Source organism: Hemicordylus capensis, chromosome 12 (genome assembly GCF_027244095.1).
Source record: "Hemicordylus capensis ecotype Gifberg chromosome 12, rHemCap1.1.pri, whole genome shotgun sequence".
Taxonomy (NCBI): Eukaryota; Metazoa; Chordata; class Lepidosauria; order Squamata; family Cordylidae; genus Hemicordylus; species Hemicordylus capensis.
The window spans coordinates 14,624,515-14,643,052 of record NC_069668.1 but is presented as its reverse complement, the minus strand read 5'-3'; positions in this window follow the sequence as shown (position 1 = coordinate 14,643,052).

Here is an 18,538-nt window from a genome sequence, read left to right as displayed (position 1 = left end):
CAATGTTAAGGGACGAGAAACACCACAAAAAAGAACCGAAATGCTCAGGTTTTTAAAGAGACAAAATGTAGATGTGGCCTCCCTACAAGAAACACATGTGGCAGAAAATGACATTCACAGGCTTAAACGGATCTGGGTGGTCCATGGTTTGGGGGCGGGGTCCTCTTCCAGGTCAAGAGGGGTGGCAATCCTAGTTCATAAGCGCATCCTGTTCAACCCCCTTAAGGTAGAGGCAGCCCCTCTAGGAAGATTTATCATTGTGGAAGCCCAGATTGGGCCCCAAACCATCCTTTTGGCTCATGTGTAGGCCCCCAATGACGATTGCCCCTCCTTTTCTACAGCTGTACACACTAAGCTTCTTGCAAGGGAGAACAGTAACTTCATTTATGGAGGAGACTTCAACGAGGTTCTGAATCCCCTCATGGACAGGAGCACAGGGCATTCTGTGTTCTCTAAATCTCGTGTTCTGTTAAATAGTTTTATGAGTTACCACACGCCGCTCTATGACACCCCTTTTCCCCCAACGTGAAGCTATACATTTGCTTCAATCCTCATTATTCCCTATGTGAATTCAAAAATACTTTAACAATTCACCAATAATCAGAGGAGTGTCCAATTGCCTTGGGGTTTTGTGGGTGGTAGGCACCCCTGTCTGTCTACCACCCATCCCACTTTTGTGCCCCTAGGTGCTCCACAATAGGGGATATGGACTGGTTCTGGTCCCATTATACTCTATGAGAAAAATAATTGAAAATATTTCAAATATTCATAAAAAATTGTAATACTGTCCGATTGCTTCAGGGTTTGGGTGGTTGTTGGCACCCATGCATGCTCCACAATAAGGTATAATGGCCTGGTTCAAGTCCCATTATACCCCATGAGAAAAAAATAATAATTTTCAAAAATTCATAAAAAATTGTACGAGTGTCTGATTGCTTTGGCGTTTGGGAGGCAGCTACCCCTGGGTGCCAGCTACCATACTACCAATTTTTGGATGTCCAAACCAGTTTGAACCAGTTCAAACCGGTTCAAACCAGTTCGAATCGCACCACCCCTGGTTCGGTTCGAATTTGAACCTGCAGCTCAAACCTGATGGCTGGTTCAGTTTGAATTCGAACCTTCGTACCACCCTGGTTTGGATTTGAACCGGATCGCATTTGAACCAGTTCGCACATCCCTACTACTGGCTGAGGTGGCCACCAAAGCTGCAAATACACATGAATTGCCTAAAACGATGTATGTAGCAAATGTGTCTCTTATACCAAAACCACAAAGGGACCTGCAGCAATGTGAAAATTATAGACCAATATAGACTTTCAGAAGCTTAGCATTGCTGTTTCTTCACACACGCACATAAATATAATTGGTCATTTAGACAAGATTGGATAATGAAGCACATCCCTTTTGATCAAAGGGGAGTGCAAACATCTGGCAGACGCTGTAGGATATATTAAGCATTATCAGTACCATTGAAGCCAGTACAATTTGGTATCCAGTAGGATTTCTAATTTAGAAACCACTGGTAGGTGCAGTGTCACTTGGGAAGAAATAAATGTGAGTAATTACTAAAAAATTTCTAACCCTTTAAGTTAAGGTAACTTGTTGAAGGTATTTTAAAATGATCCATGTGTTATTATGTATTCAGCTCACTTCTCCTGATGAAGTCCTGTTCAAGCAGGAGGAAACAGGTTAAAATGACCTAGGATACCTGTTGGGTATTTTTTTGGACAAGTAGCACCTATCAGAAGGAGCAACATTTGTACATGGAGCTACCTTTAGAATAAGAACTTTCACAGATTAAGTTAGACTTCCTCCGCTGGGCTGACCTCCCGCTGAGTTTGTGGGGTAAGAGAGCTGTTGTAAAAATGAACATTATGCCCAGAGGTACTATTGATACTTGAAGAGGGCTTCCGTTGCTTATCCCTCAAAGATACTTTAGAGAAATTGACAGAGCTGTGAGGAGGTTCCTCTGGGGTAATGGCAGGCCTCGGGTTGCTTTTAATAAACTCCAGTTGGCCACAGACAAAGGGGGAGTCAACCTCGTGAACCTTAGATTGTACCATAACACGTTTTTACTTGCACAAGCTATCCATTGGCATGCCAACACAGATGGGGAAAGGCCAGAATGGGCTCAAGTGGAGCTAGCTGAACTGAAACCCTGAGAGGGATGGGGAGCACTGGGCTCCAGATCTCTTCAACATCCCCACTACCAATCCCCTACTATACTAGCAGCCCGACACGCCTGGAAGGAATTGGCAAGGCAACTAAACTTCGATCCCTATGCCCACATGGATATGACACTGTGGGGTAACCCACATCTATTGATAGGCAAACAACCAATTTTGTGGAAACCTTGGGTTGATAAAGGGATTTACCAGTGATCACCGCTGAAAAATGCAAATGATAGCTACAAACCCTTTGCGCTCCTGCAAGAGGAGTTCCATCTACCAACAGCATGTGCCTGGCAATATATGCAACTGAGACATACCATATCGGCTCAGTTCGGTCCAGGCGCCCTGGCGTGGCGACCACAGCAACTCCAGCTATCTTTGGGCTTGCCATTAAGATGGCCTCTCTCCCAAAACTCAATAAGTACCTATATGCCAGTGTGCATAGAGACATAGACCCTGGGTTAGATTGACTAAGGGACAAATGGAACTTGGTGAACTTTCTGCTCAACTGTCACCTGAGCAATGGCAAAATATTTTAAGTAGTGTTGAATGCAGTACATTGGATCTTAAATTGCGCCGCATCCAGCAGAAGATTGTTTTCAGGGCCGACTGGACTCCTCTATACCTTATGTGATTAAAAATGTCCTCAAATAGTCACTGTTGGAGATGCAATAACCCACAGGCCAATCTAACACATATGTTCTGGGAGTGTGCAGAAGGCAGTGGGCCCCCAGACCACTGTCTCCCTTGGCCCTCTGATAGTGACGCCCCTGCCACTGGTGTTTTTCTCGCTCTTCCACTCTGCCCACTAGAGCCATGTTTTAACTCGCAACCAAGCACTTACCCATGTTCTTTGTTTTGCTGGGGGAGATGGCTGTCTTTGTTCTCCCGCACCCAAACAGGAGAATCGGGGCTGCTGCCCAGTGCAGCCTCTCCCAGAAACCGCGTCTGCCCCCAACAGGTGTCCCTGGAAAGGGATGGATTTTCCTGTGCCACCACATTGTGCGTTTCACCAGGGACACTGATCAATGCCTGCCCTCTTCACAGAGGATCCCGGCGCCGTGAACCAATCCCTGCTCAGAGCGCATGTAACGGAAAGGAATCCTGTGGAGTTCTATGTTTTACAGTTAGGGTTAGGGTTAGGGTTAGGGTTAGGGTTAGGGTTAGGGTTAGGGTTAGGGTTAGGGTTAGGGCCCATAGGTTCTGTCTCAGACCCATCCTCAATCATTACCCTTGCCCCCCAATGAATTAGGAGGTTGAAAGAATCTTTTTAAAATACACTGCAATCCTATTGATTTCTCCTTGAAAGTAAGGCCCATTGTGGTTAATAGAACTTACTCTATGGTTAGCAAATACAGGATTTCAGCCTCAATGAATAATGCACTGAATCAAACAAGAGCAAACAATCTGGCCGCAATCACAGTTTCCCAGCAATACCACAGCAAAAATGGGAATTGGAATCGCCTTTTCTTCTGCAACCACACAATGGAGCCATTGAGAGGCAGTGTGGTGTAGGGGTTAGAGTATTGGACTAGAGTTGGGGAGACTTGGGCTCAGAGCCATGCGGCTGACTGCATCACCTTGGCCCATCCCTCTCTGTCAGCCTCAACCTGCCTCACAGAGTTGTCAAGACAAAAGTGGTGAGGAAAAATCAGGTGCACTGCCCTGAATTCCTGAGAGGAAGGGCAGGATAGAAAGATCCTCTGGACTCTGCAAAAAGGAGGGAGGAAGAGACGGAATAAGGCTGAACAAAACCATCTTCAATGTTTTCCAGGGCGTCTGCCCCTTGAGGCCATCTTTTCCCTTTTTCCATTTCACCAACCTCATAGGGCTGTTAGGAGAATAAAAAGGAGCGCTCTCTGTATGCAACACCGTGAGCTCCTTGGTGCATGCATCAATGCAATGTCTGATAGAATGTTGGCTATTCAAATGCTGATCTAAAGCTGATCTTTCTATTTGAAACAAAAACCCACACAAAACATGCAAGTCTTGTGCACATTGAAGAATGGGGGAAATAGCAAGATAGAGATTTCTTACCATCGGGCAAGGGGAGGCAGTTGTCTTGGGGTCCGCTGCCTCGAGGCCCCCCCCCCGAGACATGTCACATGACTCCCCATTGCCCACCCGCCCAGCCTGGTATTTTTTTTAAAAAAAATCATTTTACATTTTTGCCGCTGCGTGGTCGAGGGGTGGCTGCCGGGTGTGTGTGTGTGTGTGTGTGTGAGCCAGGGGTACTCCTTCTCTCCCCCCCCGCCACCCCCGGCAGTGGCGACCTTGATGTATTAGGGTAACCTTGTCCCCAATAAGGAGGTTCGTTCCTGAGCAGATGGAGCCCAATAATCATCAGCCCAGACGAGATAACAAGATCAAAGGTTTTATTCTGCCTTAAGAACAGAGGTGTTACTTTGGCTATTTGCTCAAAGTAAGACAAAGGAATATTCAAACATCCATACCTTTATCCATGACAAATGCCAAAGTCATCCTCACAAGAAAACAACATATGATGCCAAGGTGCCTAACCAAGGCCAGAAGACAAACTCTAAACACCTACGCAGGCAGACTGCCAACATCTTCCTAGTCATATCAACCCCTTCTACATATCAACTTCAGCACATTCCACAGACGGGCGCAGTAACCTATGGGGGATGGCATATTACTGGAGAAACATCGTTTGGACAATGCTTTGCACTGACAAGCAAAGAAACGTCTCTTGCAGAGAACCATTATTTCAAACTAATTCAGGCTGTGCAATTCTAGGCATTTCTAATGTATTATACATCAACCTCACTCGCAGAGCAATGCAGGGCCTGCCATTCGGCCCCGGCTCTTGCCAACTACGAGGTGCGCCTGTGCAGTGGAAAGAGCGTCGCTGTGAGGATCAATCATCACAGCGAGTCTCTTTCCACTGTGCAGGCAGGCAGACCTCCAGGATGTAGTCCCGCGCTCTGGGCTCCTTGGAGGAAGAGCGGGAGATCTCATGTGTCCAAAGGTAGTGGGGACAAAGAGAGTAGCTGTGACCCACTGCAAGGAGCCCTGGAGGGACACCCCTCGGCTCACACAAGGACACACTGATTGTACGCAAGAGGTGGGAAGCCAGCAACGCCCTGGTAAATCCACAGGCCAGTCCTGCACAGAAATGCACAGTCCTGCTGTGACCTTAACAAACTCACAATTTTTGTAATTGGTTTAAAAAAATCCCTCATTAATCAGGCAACAGGTTTCTCTTTAAGAAAACCTTTGGTGCCTGCTTTTGATGTGTTTTAGAAAACCAAAGCAACTCCATTTTACTTAGAAAGCCTCATTCTAACTTAAAGGAACCCCAGCCCAGCTCAGGGCCATCACGGCCTCTCATGATCAATGTCACTATCTCTCTCCACTAAATTGTATCTAAGAAACTTGGTTCTCACTGTTCTTTTGCTGACAGTTAAGAAAACAGGATGTAACCAAATAAGGAGTAATCACCAGATGAACAATGAATCATTTGCATGCGTACTAGATATTTAGTCCACCATTTTGTTGCCACGTATACTGTGTCTAGGGTGTCGGCATCATTCAGATTGTTTGTATAAATGGAAGATGCACCTGTAACCAAACGGTAATCAGTTTGAGAGCATAATGCCCACTGATTACCTGTTGCAACTGCAGTGCAATAAAATGCCTCTAAAGTATTCCTACTGAGTCTGTTTGATTGGCTTAGGGCGGACCCAGGGACGAACCGAATTCACATCAATTTGGTGCCGTGAGAGTCGGATGTGACCTGGGTGGACGATTTGACCCGTCTCGGGACAACGAAATCCTGCGCGCCCCACAGCGTTTTGTCTGTGGAGGATTCTCTTAGGCCCAAGACGCGCCAATCGTTAAAACATGCCACATCTGGGAATAGAGGCAAAAGTGAATGGAGGTGTGAACAGTGGAATGGAAGGAGAGTGAAATCCAGAGACGTCTCTTGGTGAGTACCCAGTCCGAGCAGGGGCGAAGGGAAACTTACAGCCCGAAAAGGGGCAAACTTACAGCCTGAGAAGGGGCAAACTTACAGCCCGAGAAGGGGCAAACTTACAGCCCGAGAAGGGGCAAACTTACAGCCCGAGAAGGGGCAAACTTACAGCCCGAGAAGGGGGAAACTTACAGCCCGAGAAGGGGCAAACTTAAGTCCGACAGCCCAATGGGGCAGCCCGTGCAGGGGCAAAACTAGAGCCCAATCGGGGCAGCCCGCGAAGGGGCAACATGGGGGGGGGACTATGGGGAGTATGCGTGTTGAGGAATTGGGTGATTCTCACGGGAGGGGAAGGCGCCCTTAGAATGAATGTTTTAAAAACGCCTCTGTATGGAAGTTTGGCCACTATGAACTCGAGTCAGAGGCCTCCTGGCCCCGAAAATAACATCCTTTTGCAATTGCCTTTATTTTATACACATACCGGTAAATTTTAATAACACCAATATGCATAGGCCTACCAAAGAAAGCCCCACCATATGTATTACCATCATACGCCAAGCGGCTTGTCCTTTCCAACATGCTATGGAGAACAAAGGAACTCTCTTAGTCTGTAAAGAGAGGGAGGGGTCTGAAGAAAGTATTAAAGAAGAAAGAATGATTGTCTTTAGCAAAAATCATGCTGTCTCTGTGTTCTGTTTCCAAGCTCAAAACAGCTGCTTGCTGTCCTTGTGTTGCAAACAGTCTAATTTCTGCTGTTACTGTCCCGTTGTAACCAAGCCGAAAGACAACACTGTTCTTGCTGCAAAAAGTTTCTCCGAACAAAAGACTGCTTTTGTTCTCTTTTTCTTTTTTCCCCTTTTCTTTCTCCCCTCTCTCTTCAACTGCTTGCAGTTGGAAAGGAGGAAAGAAAATGGAGTTTGAAGGAATGCACATGTTGAAGTTTTATGCAGAGAATTGCAGGGGGGGGAACTAGAAGGAGGCGTGAAAGGATTTTCATTGGAAGTTCTTAAAAAGTTGAAAGGAACCAGGAGGTTGGAAAATGTAAGTTGTGCTGTGGAAAGGTAATATGGAATTACAGATTGTTTTATGGATGACTATGATAAGTTTGTTCTGTTTGAGCTACTTTCTTAACTGAGTTTATGGCTAAAATGTTATAAAATTCTTTGTGACTCATATGAAGTTTTTTTGGTTTTTGGTTTTTGTTTTTGTTTAGTCCTTTGTTCTGTGAAATACACAAGACAAGCCTCTGAGTATGTGCGCATGTTCCTGAGCGGGAGCCCAAAGCTCTGGTTCTGTGTAGGAATCCAACCCCCATCAATCTTATAACTCACCTCTGTGAAGATGAGGTTTCTGTTGTATCTGTGAATGTATTTATTCTAGTGACATGTCTTTTTCTGTAAACTGCCACTACTGAGTATCATTATGTTGACTGATTTCCTTGACATGGTCTATCTTATCTTACCTGTTTTCTGTGAGCTCAAACTTTTCTCTAAACCGGAAGTTTCCCTTTCAAATTCTTGCTCACAACTGAGAGCTGATCTCTGATGAACAAGGACAACTCTGCCCATTTCCAGATGGGAGGGGGAAGGAGCTTCTCTGTAAAGCAGTTTGTGTTCCAGCCAGTTAATTGTGGGTGAGAAGGAAAAATGGATTTTAAGATAAATCCGTCTAATTGTATTACTGTCTTATGTTTTTGCAAAATCTGTGCAATATTTCTGCTAACTGATTTGATGTAAACTGAGAGCTAATAATCAAATGGTCTAAGGTTTAAATTTTAAATTTGTCTCATCCACTAGTCCTGCTTTGCCTTCACAGTAGCTGAATCTTAAAATTCCAGATCCCAGACATGAGATTTGATGAAAGGAATTTTGTTTTGCCAATCCTGCCAGTGGAAGGGAGTTCCAAAGTACCGATTTGCATTTTACCTAGAAGACTTCCCAGTTTAAAAGGATCAAACTTTGTGTGTTACTGTGAAACCCATACCCTGTTTTGACAGCTCCTGGTGAGAGACTTGACTTTATCATCACAGGTTTCACCCCTCTGCAAGATTATGGACAATTTTTCTGATAACACCATTTGCTAAAAAGGCCTGTAAAAAGGGACATTTTAATTTGCTTCATGAGACATTAAGCCTCGTCCAGAAGTCTCAATCCTATTTCATCAAGGTATAGTATTTTGCCTGGGGGCATGGACTGTTTCTTTTTATATAGGTTCCCCCCCCCCCGCCAAGAAGATATTGTTGCCCTACAAAGATGTCAAACCCCAAACCCTTACTCATTGGTCACTTGCTAGTTATGAGGCTAAAGATGGAGAACTGGAACGCCACAACTCTCTACACGTGACCTAGATGAAGATCCCAAAGCCAGAGGTTACTGACGAATCACCCCTTTATGGAGGATGAAGTCAGAGATACTGGATGGAGATTGATTGCCTGTATCAATGTCAGCCAATGTGGTGCAGTGGTTAGAGTGCTGGACTAGGACCGGGGAAACCCGAGTCCGAACCCTCGTTCAGCCATGACACTTGCTGGGTGACACAGGGCCTGCCTCACAGGGCTGTTGTGAGGAGGAAGAACAGGCTACAGAAGAGAATGTGAGATGCCACATGGAAACTGGACTTGAGGGCCTTGGTGGAATTCGAGCGCTGAAGTTTTCTGTTGCAGCCTCGGGACCTGAAAGGCTTTAATGCCTCCTCAAAACCCCAACTGTGAATGCCTTTTTCCTTTTGACTTTCTTGTTTTGCTTTTGCCCAGGATTGCCGTTTTGTTCTCATGATCAGAAACCAGCCTACAACACAAGCCACCAAGCCCTAAATGAGGACATCACCCCCTGTTCTGGTCTTCGGGAGAAGAGGGGCCCAGGGCAAGCAGGGAAACAAAAATATAAATTGGGAAAAAAGGGGTGGGGGGGATGCCAAAAGACCAAATTGAAAATAGCCTCAGGTTTTATCCATCCTTTGTATTATTTGCCTTGAAAACTTGATTTTCCTTTTGTGCTGAGGATTAGCAGCCAGAGACTTAGTCTCAGGACGCTGTCCCTACATGGGGGTGGGGGGAGGGAATTGGCAACTCACTTGCCTGTCTTTCTCTCAAGTAAAGAGCTTTGCAACCAACAGTGCCTTGAATTGTCTTTCCAAGAAGGATTGGTCCTCCCCAGATGGAAGGAGTACCGTGCCTACAATCGCCAGAATGTGATCCCAAGGGGGTCTCCAGAGGACACCCAGGGAAACTAACCATCAGCAGCAGCAGCTACCCGAGGAGAGTCCCTATCTGCATTTCCAATCCAACCCAATGGTGACAGCATGTCCATCTGCTACCCTGTCCTGTGTTCGAGGAAGAGGGCCTAATGCACAGTTCATCTTCCTGCTCCTAAGTGCTGTAGGAGAGGGATAGACAACAAATGTCTGAAGACTGCCTGATAACAAACAGGCAAGCCAATTTGTTCACTTTCCTCTGGAGTCATATGTACAACAGCATCTCCCCAAGCTGTAAAGCCCTGGAACCATCCTATCTGGGTGACACGATTTCAAAATCCTGCCAAAGACACGATTTCAGATTTCCCACAAGGGGGGGGGGAGTCAAGGCTCCCAAACACATGAACATTCGAGCTTGTCTGTGGACATTAGCCAAACAAGCCAAAGCAACACTTTGGAGAGGAGAACACTAGGGAGAGGAGAGCTGGTCTTGTGGTAGCAAGCATGACTTGTCTCCTTAGCTAAGCAGGGTCTGCCCTGGTTGCATTTGAATGGGAGACTCTGTGTGAGCACTATGAGATCTTCCCTTAAGGGATGGAGCCGCTCTGGGAAGAGCAGAAGGTTTCACGTTCCCTCCCTGGCAGCGTCTCCAAGACAGGGCTGAGAGAGATTCCTGTCTGGCTGCTGCCAGTCTGTGAAGACAATACTGAGCTGGATAGGCCAGTGCCAATGGTCTGACTCAGTACTGTATATGGCAGTTTCCTATGTTCCTAACACGGATCAGAGAACATCCAGGATAGCCGAAATCCTGCAACGTTGTACAAGAGCATTTGGTTCTCAACTGAAGGACTAAGATATTTTTTCTTATCAAGGACTCTTAACTTTGTTTGAATTCTAAAGCTCTCCATGGCTTCCTTTTTGGCCATGACAGACTCTAGAGGACACTAAGGGGGGTGGGGGTTGATGATTTGCACCACTTTCTTATATTACTTTCTTGTAGTGACTAGGTGCTCTCATTATGTTGAAAACCCGGCTGTCTCCTGTGCTGTAATGACATGGACCTCACTTGTTTCGCTGACATATTGTGCCAATCATCTCATTGTTTTCAACCAAAGCATTTACCTGGAAGTCTGCACCTATCCCCAAGTTACTGGTCCCTTTGCACTCTAAAGATATTAAGCCATCCCAAGCTTTCCCTGCTCATTTTATAGACAGCTGCATTTAATCTATGTGACTGTCCATGACTTGGCATTGCTATCGCTCTCCACAAGCTATCGTTGCTATCGCTCTCCATTAATCACCAGAAGCACCTGGTTCCACAATGCAAGACTGTTATTGAGACTTCATTGGGGATAAAGATGGGTTAAAACAATGTTGCTTGCTATAAGTTGTACGATCTTTATATGTACACCTTGCTGTTATGTATAAAACTTTTTATCTATATCAGATCATGCCAGATATGTGTACTTAAGGATGTGTGTGTGATTTATAGAATGATACTAAATATGTTTGTAGCTCTAGGATGTTGTATGCAATGTATCTAGTTTTTATTGCCATATGTACAGCCCATTCAGCACCTACTATTTCTGTAAAATCTATGCTTAATGCATCACAAATGCTTAAGGCATCCCAAAACTACATGTCCCAAATCCTTTAGTTACACAAAACACAGAACTATATTTCCAAGATTAAGAGTTTATCTGTTAGAAAGAGCTATTATTAGTATTTCCAAACAATTAGAACTTCCATTTCACTAATATGGAGAGCCTATTGATTTATGGGCAAAGAAAATAATTCTAGTTATAGCATGTATTTCCTTTTATTGATAATCACATGTTGCTGCTTATAATGCATTAAGACCCACATATATAGCTGTACCTTTACAAACCCATATATCCTGAAGATTCAGGATGAGCCAGTGTTTCGGGGGGGAATTGATGTGTTTTAGAAAACCAAAGCAACTCCATTTTACTTAGAAAACCTCATTCTAACTTAAAGTAACACCAGCCCAGCTCAGGGCCATCACGGCCTCTCATGATCAACGTCACTATCTCTCTCCACTAAATTGTATCTAAGAAACTTGGTTCTCACTGTTCTTTTGCTGACAGTTAAGAAAACAGGATGTAATCAAATAAGGAGTAATCACCAGATGAACAATGAATCATTCGCATGCGTACTAGATCCTTAGTCCACCATTTTGTTGCCACGTAGACTGTGTCTAGGGTGTCGGCATCATTCAGATTGTTTGTATAAATGGAAGATGCACCTGTAACCAAACTGTAATCGGTTTGAGAGTGTAAAGCCCACTGATTACCTGTTGCAACTGCAGTGCAATAAAATGCCTCTAAAGGATTCCCACTGAGTCTGTTAGATTGGCTTAGGGTGGACCCAGGGACGAACCGAATTCACATCACTTTGACATACAGGGGCCTGTAAAAGACCAAAGAAAGCTTGTTTTTTGTCTCCAAAACTATCGCTGCAGTCACATTTTATTTTTATTTATTTACACCAAGCCAATTCACAGAGCCCCTGGTGGTGCAGTGGCAAAACTGCCGCCCTGTAACCAGAAGGTTGCAAGATCGATCCTGACCAGGGGCTCAAGGTTGACTCAGCCGTCCATCCTCCCGAGGTCGGTAAAATGAGCACCCAGAAATGTTGGGGGTAATATGCTAAATCATTGTAAACTGCTTAGAGAGCTTCCAGCTATAGAGCGGTATATAAATGTAAGTGCTATTGCTATTGCTGTTATTTGATTTATATACCACCCTTCCAAAATGGCTCAGGGCGGTTCACAATTAAAACAAACTAGTAAAACAATGAAAAGCTAAAACAAATTAAAAACAATAATACAATTAACAATTTTAAAACCTTTCAAAACAAGAATTAAACAGTTAAGTAATTAAAACCCCTAACTCAAGTTAAAATTTAAAATTTAAAAATTTAAAAACCCTGGAAAGCCAGGCCAAACAAATACGTCATAAGGGCTCTCCTGAAGGCCAGCAGAGAACTCAAATTGCGGATTTCCACATGGAGCGCCTTCCACGGCCCCGGAGCGGCTATAGAGAAGGCCCGCCTCCGAGTCGCCACCAGACGAGCCGGTGGCAACTGGAGACGAACCTCCTCAGATGACCTTCATGTGCGGTGGGGATCGCGCAGAAGAAGGCGCTCTCGAAGGTAACTTGGACCGAAGCCCTTCAGGGCTTTGAGTGCAAATGAATGCAAATTCATGCAAATGAATGCAGATTTCACAGAATGCAACTCATTTGATGGCTCAACTAAGATTTGTCTAACGGAGCAAGCGAGCAACAGAACTAGCAGCCAGCTTTGAGGGCTGCTTCACACATCAGCATTTCTAGACATACAGTGGTCCCTCGACTTACGAAGTTAATCCGTTCCGAATGCACGTTCGTAGATCGAAAATTTCGTAAGTCGAAAAGCGCACCCACGGAGGTCTGGAAAAATGCGTAAGTCGAGGAAACCGCATCTAAAAATTCGTAAGTCGAGGAAACCGCATCTAAACCGCCAACGGTTTCCGTTCGGATGTCGAAAAATTCGTAACCGTGTGGCCATTTTTGTCGTTCGTAAGTCGAAAACTTCGGATGTCGAGTAGTTCGTAAGTCGAGGGACCACTGTATATAAATATATACATTGTCAAACTGTATAACAACAACAACAACATCAATATAATTGTGAACGGCCCAGGGACCTTTTTTGTATAGGTCAGTAGACTTAAGCCCTTCAGGGCTTTGAATGCAAATTCATGCAAATGAATGCAGATTTCACAGAATGCAACTCATTTGATGGCTCAACTAAGATTTGTCTAACGGAGCAAGTGAGCAACAGAACTAGCAGCCGGCTTTGAGGGCTGCTTCACACATCAGCATTTCTAGACATATATAAATATAGACATTCTCAAACTGTATAACAACAACAACAACAGCAATATAATTGTGAACGGCCCAGGGACCTTTTTTGTATAGGTCAGTAGATAGACTAAATAAATAAATTTATAGACACACACACAATCCACACACGCTTTAAGGTTGACTTAACTCGTAATCATACTTAAACTATAATGTGTGCTTGCAAGACATCCACACGGACTGTGCAGTTCCATTTTTAGCAGGGAGCTGGCGTTGACTGCAGCTGCCAGTTGACACTCGGTGGCCAACGTGCGGGGTTGCCTGCCTGCCTGGGACAAGTAGACCAGCTCCTCACCCCCCCACCCTTCTGGCTTGGAAGTCATACCGCGCGGTTCAATCGGCAGCAAGGTTGACTAATCGCGCGGCAGCCACATTTTGCATCTTGGTGGCCACCAGTACTTACACGGCCTTGGAAAGGGGCTTAGCCATGTTCACAGAGGACAGGGCTATTATCAATGGCTACTAGTCCTGAGGGCTCTAGCCTGCCTCCAGCCTCAGAGGCAGGATGCCTCCCAATCCCAGTTGCAGGGGAGCAACGGCAACAGAGGGGGCCGGCCCCTTTCAGCTCTTGCCTGGGGGCCTCCCAGAGGCATCTGGATGCTGGGCTGGAGAGACTTCCTTGGGGGGCCTGATCCAGCAGGGCAGTTCTTATGTGGTTGCAAGGACACACTGTCCCCTTGGAGAAGTAGGGTCCACCTTGCTTGGCATCTGCTTGGGAGGCCATGTAGGATCACTGTAAGATAGTCCCCTCAGGGGATGATGGGGCCACTCTGGGAAGAGCCCCTGCCTGCTTGCATGCAGAAGGTTCCCAGGTCCCTCCCTGGCGGCATCTCCAAGACAGAGCTAGGAGAGACTCCTGCCTGCCACCTTGGAGAGGCCACTGCCAGTCTGTGTAGACAATACTGAGCCAGATAGACCAAGGGTCTGACTCAGTATAGGGCAGCTTCCTATGTTCCCATGAGGGAGTGCCTGCTCCGAGAGAGAGAGAGAGAGAGAGAGAGAGAGAGTGCGCACGTATGTGGGATATTCAACACCCAGGCCAAACTTGGGTTAGCGACAGGCTATGCACCCGACAGAGTGCCGCTCTGCTGCAGCTGATCCCAAGTCCCTAACAAGTGACGCTGAACCACATCTGTGCTTACTGCCCTTTAGCTGTCGAGGGGTCCACTGAGACCATCTCTGGTGTGCACCTGAAGACACCAAGCCAGTTCACATGGCTCATCAGGTCATCAGCGTCGTTTGGGGATTTCGTACGCCAACAGGATACAGGATCTAATCCACCCAGCTAACGTTGCCTTAGATACCTTCTTCCCAAGGAAGGGAGGGTAGAAAGAAACAAAAAGTGCATCAGTCTTGCAAATATCCCTAGTCCTGCGTATATACATACGGAGGGCCCTGCGCACATCCAGATTGTGCCACAATTTTTCAGTGGGATGGACTGGATTTGGACAGAAGGAAGGGAGAACGATCACCTGAGATCTGTGAAAGAAGGAATTGACTTTGGGAAGGAAGGTAGGGTCCAAGTGAAGGGACACTGTGTCAGATTGGAAGATGCAAAATTCCTTCCTTGACGATAAGGCACTCAATTCCGAAACCCTGCGTGCGGACGTAATTGCAACTAGAAACAGAACCTTATAGGTTAACAACTTGAGTGAAATAGAGTCAATGGGTTCGAAGGGGGGGTTTGTGAGAGCATTGAGGACGCGGTTCAAGTTCCAGGATGGGAATCGTTTGATGGGGGCCGGGGCAAGGTTGGTTGTGCCCCTCAGGAATCTAGAGATGTGCGGGTGGAGAGATTGTTGCCCCGAGGAAGGAGACGAAATATCTAGGACGGAGGCTAAAACTCAGGCCTGTCGCTTCAGAGTGCTGGGACGTAGGTTCAAGCTCAGACCTTGCTGCAGGAAGGCGAGTACTCCCAGTACCCCTGCCGTTATGGGGTTTTTCTTATTCTGTTGTGACCAACGCAGAAATGCCTTCCATGTGGCTTGATACACCCGCTGTGCGGAGGGCCTTCTTGAAGCTAGGATGGTATCTTGCACTGACTTTGAGTAGCCCTTGGCCCTGAGCCTTGTGCACTCAACCTCCAGGCGGAAAGTTGTAGCCATTGGGGGTCGGGATGATGAAACGGCCCTTGGCGTAGCAGGTCGTGGCGGACCGGAAGGCGTCATGGAGGAGAAGTGGCGAGTTCGAGAAGATCTGAGAACCAAGGTCTGCGTGGCCAGAATGGAACCACCAGAATCAATTCCGCTTTTTCCAGTAGTAGTTTCTTGATGACCTTCCTGATTATGGGCGTGGGTGGGAAGGCGTATAGGAGGCCTTCCGGCCATGGAGAGTGAAGAGCATCCGTTGCTTCCGCCCGAGGAGAGTGGTACCTTCCCATGAAGCGAGGGAGTTGGTGATTCGAAGACTTCCGGATGAAGCAACCATTCTCCTGGGTCCACGGTCTTCCGACTGAGCCAAAGTCCGCCAGGGACTTTGACATGCTCTGCGATTATGGAGGGAATGTTGTCCTCCACCCAACGAAATAGCTGATTGGATTCCTTCATCAGCAGCCTGGACCTGGTGCCCCCTTGACGGTTGATGTGCGCCTTTACTGTCACATTGTCCGTCCTGAGGAGTATGTGTTGGCCTTTTAGAAGATATTGGAAGTGTATAAGTGCCAGCCGAGCCGCACGAAGTTCCAACCAGTTGATGGGAAGTTTGGACTCTTCTGGTGACCAGGCACCTTGTGCCACTTGCCCGGGGCAGTGAGCTCCCCATCCCGACAGGCTGGCATCCGTTGTGACAACCACCCGTTGGGGTTCCATCAATGGTCTACCCGCAAGCAGAGCTGGGGATAGCCACCAATGGAGGGAGCGCTTGACTTCCCGTGGAATCGGGAATTTGGAACCGTGGAATCGGGAATCGGGAATTGACTTCCCGTGGAATCAACATCTTTGTGCGTGACTGCCATGATGCGTGACTGCCATAGCGTCGGGGGCATGACATCTTTGTGCGTGACTGCCATAACGTCGGGGGCAACCGAACCCCACCCGCTGCCAGGTCCTAAGAGGAAACTTGCTGGCAAACATGATGCCTCGGGGAACAGTGTTTTTTCGAGGTGGAGAGTACCCATGTGTGTGGTATAGACCGTTAATCTTTATGTAACCTATGCCTTGTTCTTGCACAGGAACCTCGAAATAAGGAAGAATAGTGAGATTCCCCCAAATAAAACACTCTTATTAGCGTGGAAACTCCTGCTGGGTTTTGTTCAAAAGGAGAAATGTATTCTGCCTAGAGGGAAATGGGAACAGAGGTGGAAATGGACCATGGACGTAGACCCACCTATTACGTGAAGGTATGCGGGACACATCTCTATCCACACTAGAGGGTACTGACCATTGTTTTAAACTACGATATATATTAGATGGTATTTACTGTAAAGGGTCTTTCTGTGTAAAAAGTTTTGTATGCCTTTATTGAATCGTAATGTAAAATTTTAGTAGTTTGCAAATTGAATAAAGAAACCCTGACTAGAAACCCTGACTAGAGAAATCTATCAGAGCCTAGGGAATACTCTCGGACCATTTTCAAGACTCTCAGATCCTAGGCAAGACTCTCAGGCCCTAGGCAAGACCCTCTTACCATAGGCAATTATCTCAGACAATAGGCAAGAATCTGAGAACCTGGGCAAGACTCTCAGATCCTAGGCAAGACTCCAAGATGCCAGGCAAGTATCTCAGAGCCTAAGCAAATCTCTCAGAGCCTAGGGAAGACTCTCAGACCCTTGGCAAGACTCTCAGATGCTAGGCTAGACTCTCAGACCCTAGGAAAGACTCTCAGACTCTAGGCAGGAATTCCAGATTCTAGGCAAGAATCTAAGACACTAGAAAAGAATCTCAGACCCTAGGCAAGACTCTAAGAGCCTTGGGAAGACTCTCAGATTCTAGCCATGAATCTCAGGCCCTATGCAAGACTCTGAGACCCTAGGCAAGACTCTCAGACCCAAGGGAAGAATCTCAGACCCTAGCCAGGAATCTCAGACCCAAGGAAAAATCTCAGCACATACGCAGCACGCTGATACATGGTCAGATCCCACTGCTTCCAGGTGGCTAGTTTCTTATTCAATTTCTCCTCCCACTCCATCCAATTTTTCTCCCAGGCGCGTCTCTTCAATCCAAATGCAATTCCCAAGATGGAAATGGTGTCTTCCCATTCGTTCTCCGTAGCTCGTTCTGTGTTCCCCGTCACCGTCCCAGTCACAATCGCCTGGCGCGTGAGGGACTGACGTTCTTGATCCACACAGACGAGTACACTCTTGTCCGAATTTAATTTGGAACCTGAGACTTTACCATATTCGGTGAAAAGTTCCACCACTACTCCAATTTCTTCTTTGCTAGCCAACAAGAGTGTAATGTCGTCTGCGTGGGCCATGAACTTCGCCGACTGGTAGGTTAGGCCGGTGATCAGCGGCAACATCATTCCCGTCAGTCTAGGCTCCCTCTGTATCCTGACCAGGATGGGGTCCAGACCAAGAACATACAGCAGGGGACTAAGGGGACAGCCTTGCCTGACCCCCGATCGAAGAGGGATCGGGTCTCCTCGCCAACCATTCACCTGGGGCGTGGCTGTCGCCTCGGCGTAGAGTAACTGGATCCAGGAGACGAAAAGGGAGGGGATGCCTCTCGTCTTCAGTACTTGCCATAGGAAGTCATGGTGTATCCTATCGAATGCCTTCACCTGGTCGATCAGGAGGAGGTGGCCCTTCCATCTCTTCTTCTGCAGTGAGTGGAAACACTCCCGCAGAAGGCAGAGAGAGTCCGTCATCTTACGACCCGGCACAGCGCTGGTCTGGAAGCCGTGGACCAGTTTGTGTGCCACGGATGCCAGGCGATCGTTAAGTATCTTGGCCAGAATCCTATAATCGATATTGGTTAGCGTTATAGGTCTCCAATTTTGGGGCAGGGTGTTGTCGCCCTTCTTTGGGGAAAAAAGCAGCAGGCCTTCTCCAAAGGATTGGCCCAGGCGTCCGATCCGAAGACAGAAGTTGTACAATTTTACCAAGGCCGGAATTAAGACTTCCGCGAAGTCTTTGTAAAAACTCCATGGGAGCCCGTCAGGCCCCGGGGCCGATGTTGCCTTCCCTCCAGTTATCGCCCTCTTCAAATCTTCCGGGGTAATCTTCCGGACCAGGCCCTCGCTTTCTGCATCTGACAATGCCTGAGCCCTTCTCGTTCCTTCCTCTTTGCTTTCGCTTTCCAAGTAGGCTTCCACTTCCTCCCCTAAGATGTCCTTTCTGGCGTATAGCTGTTCATAAAAAATAGTCATTATTCGCAGCA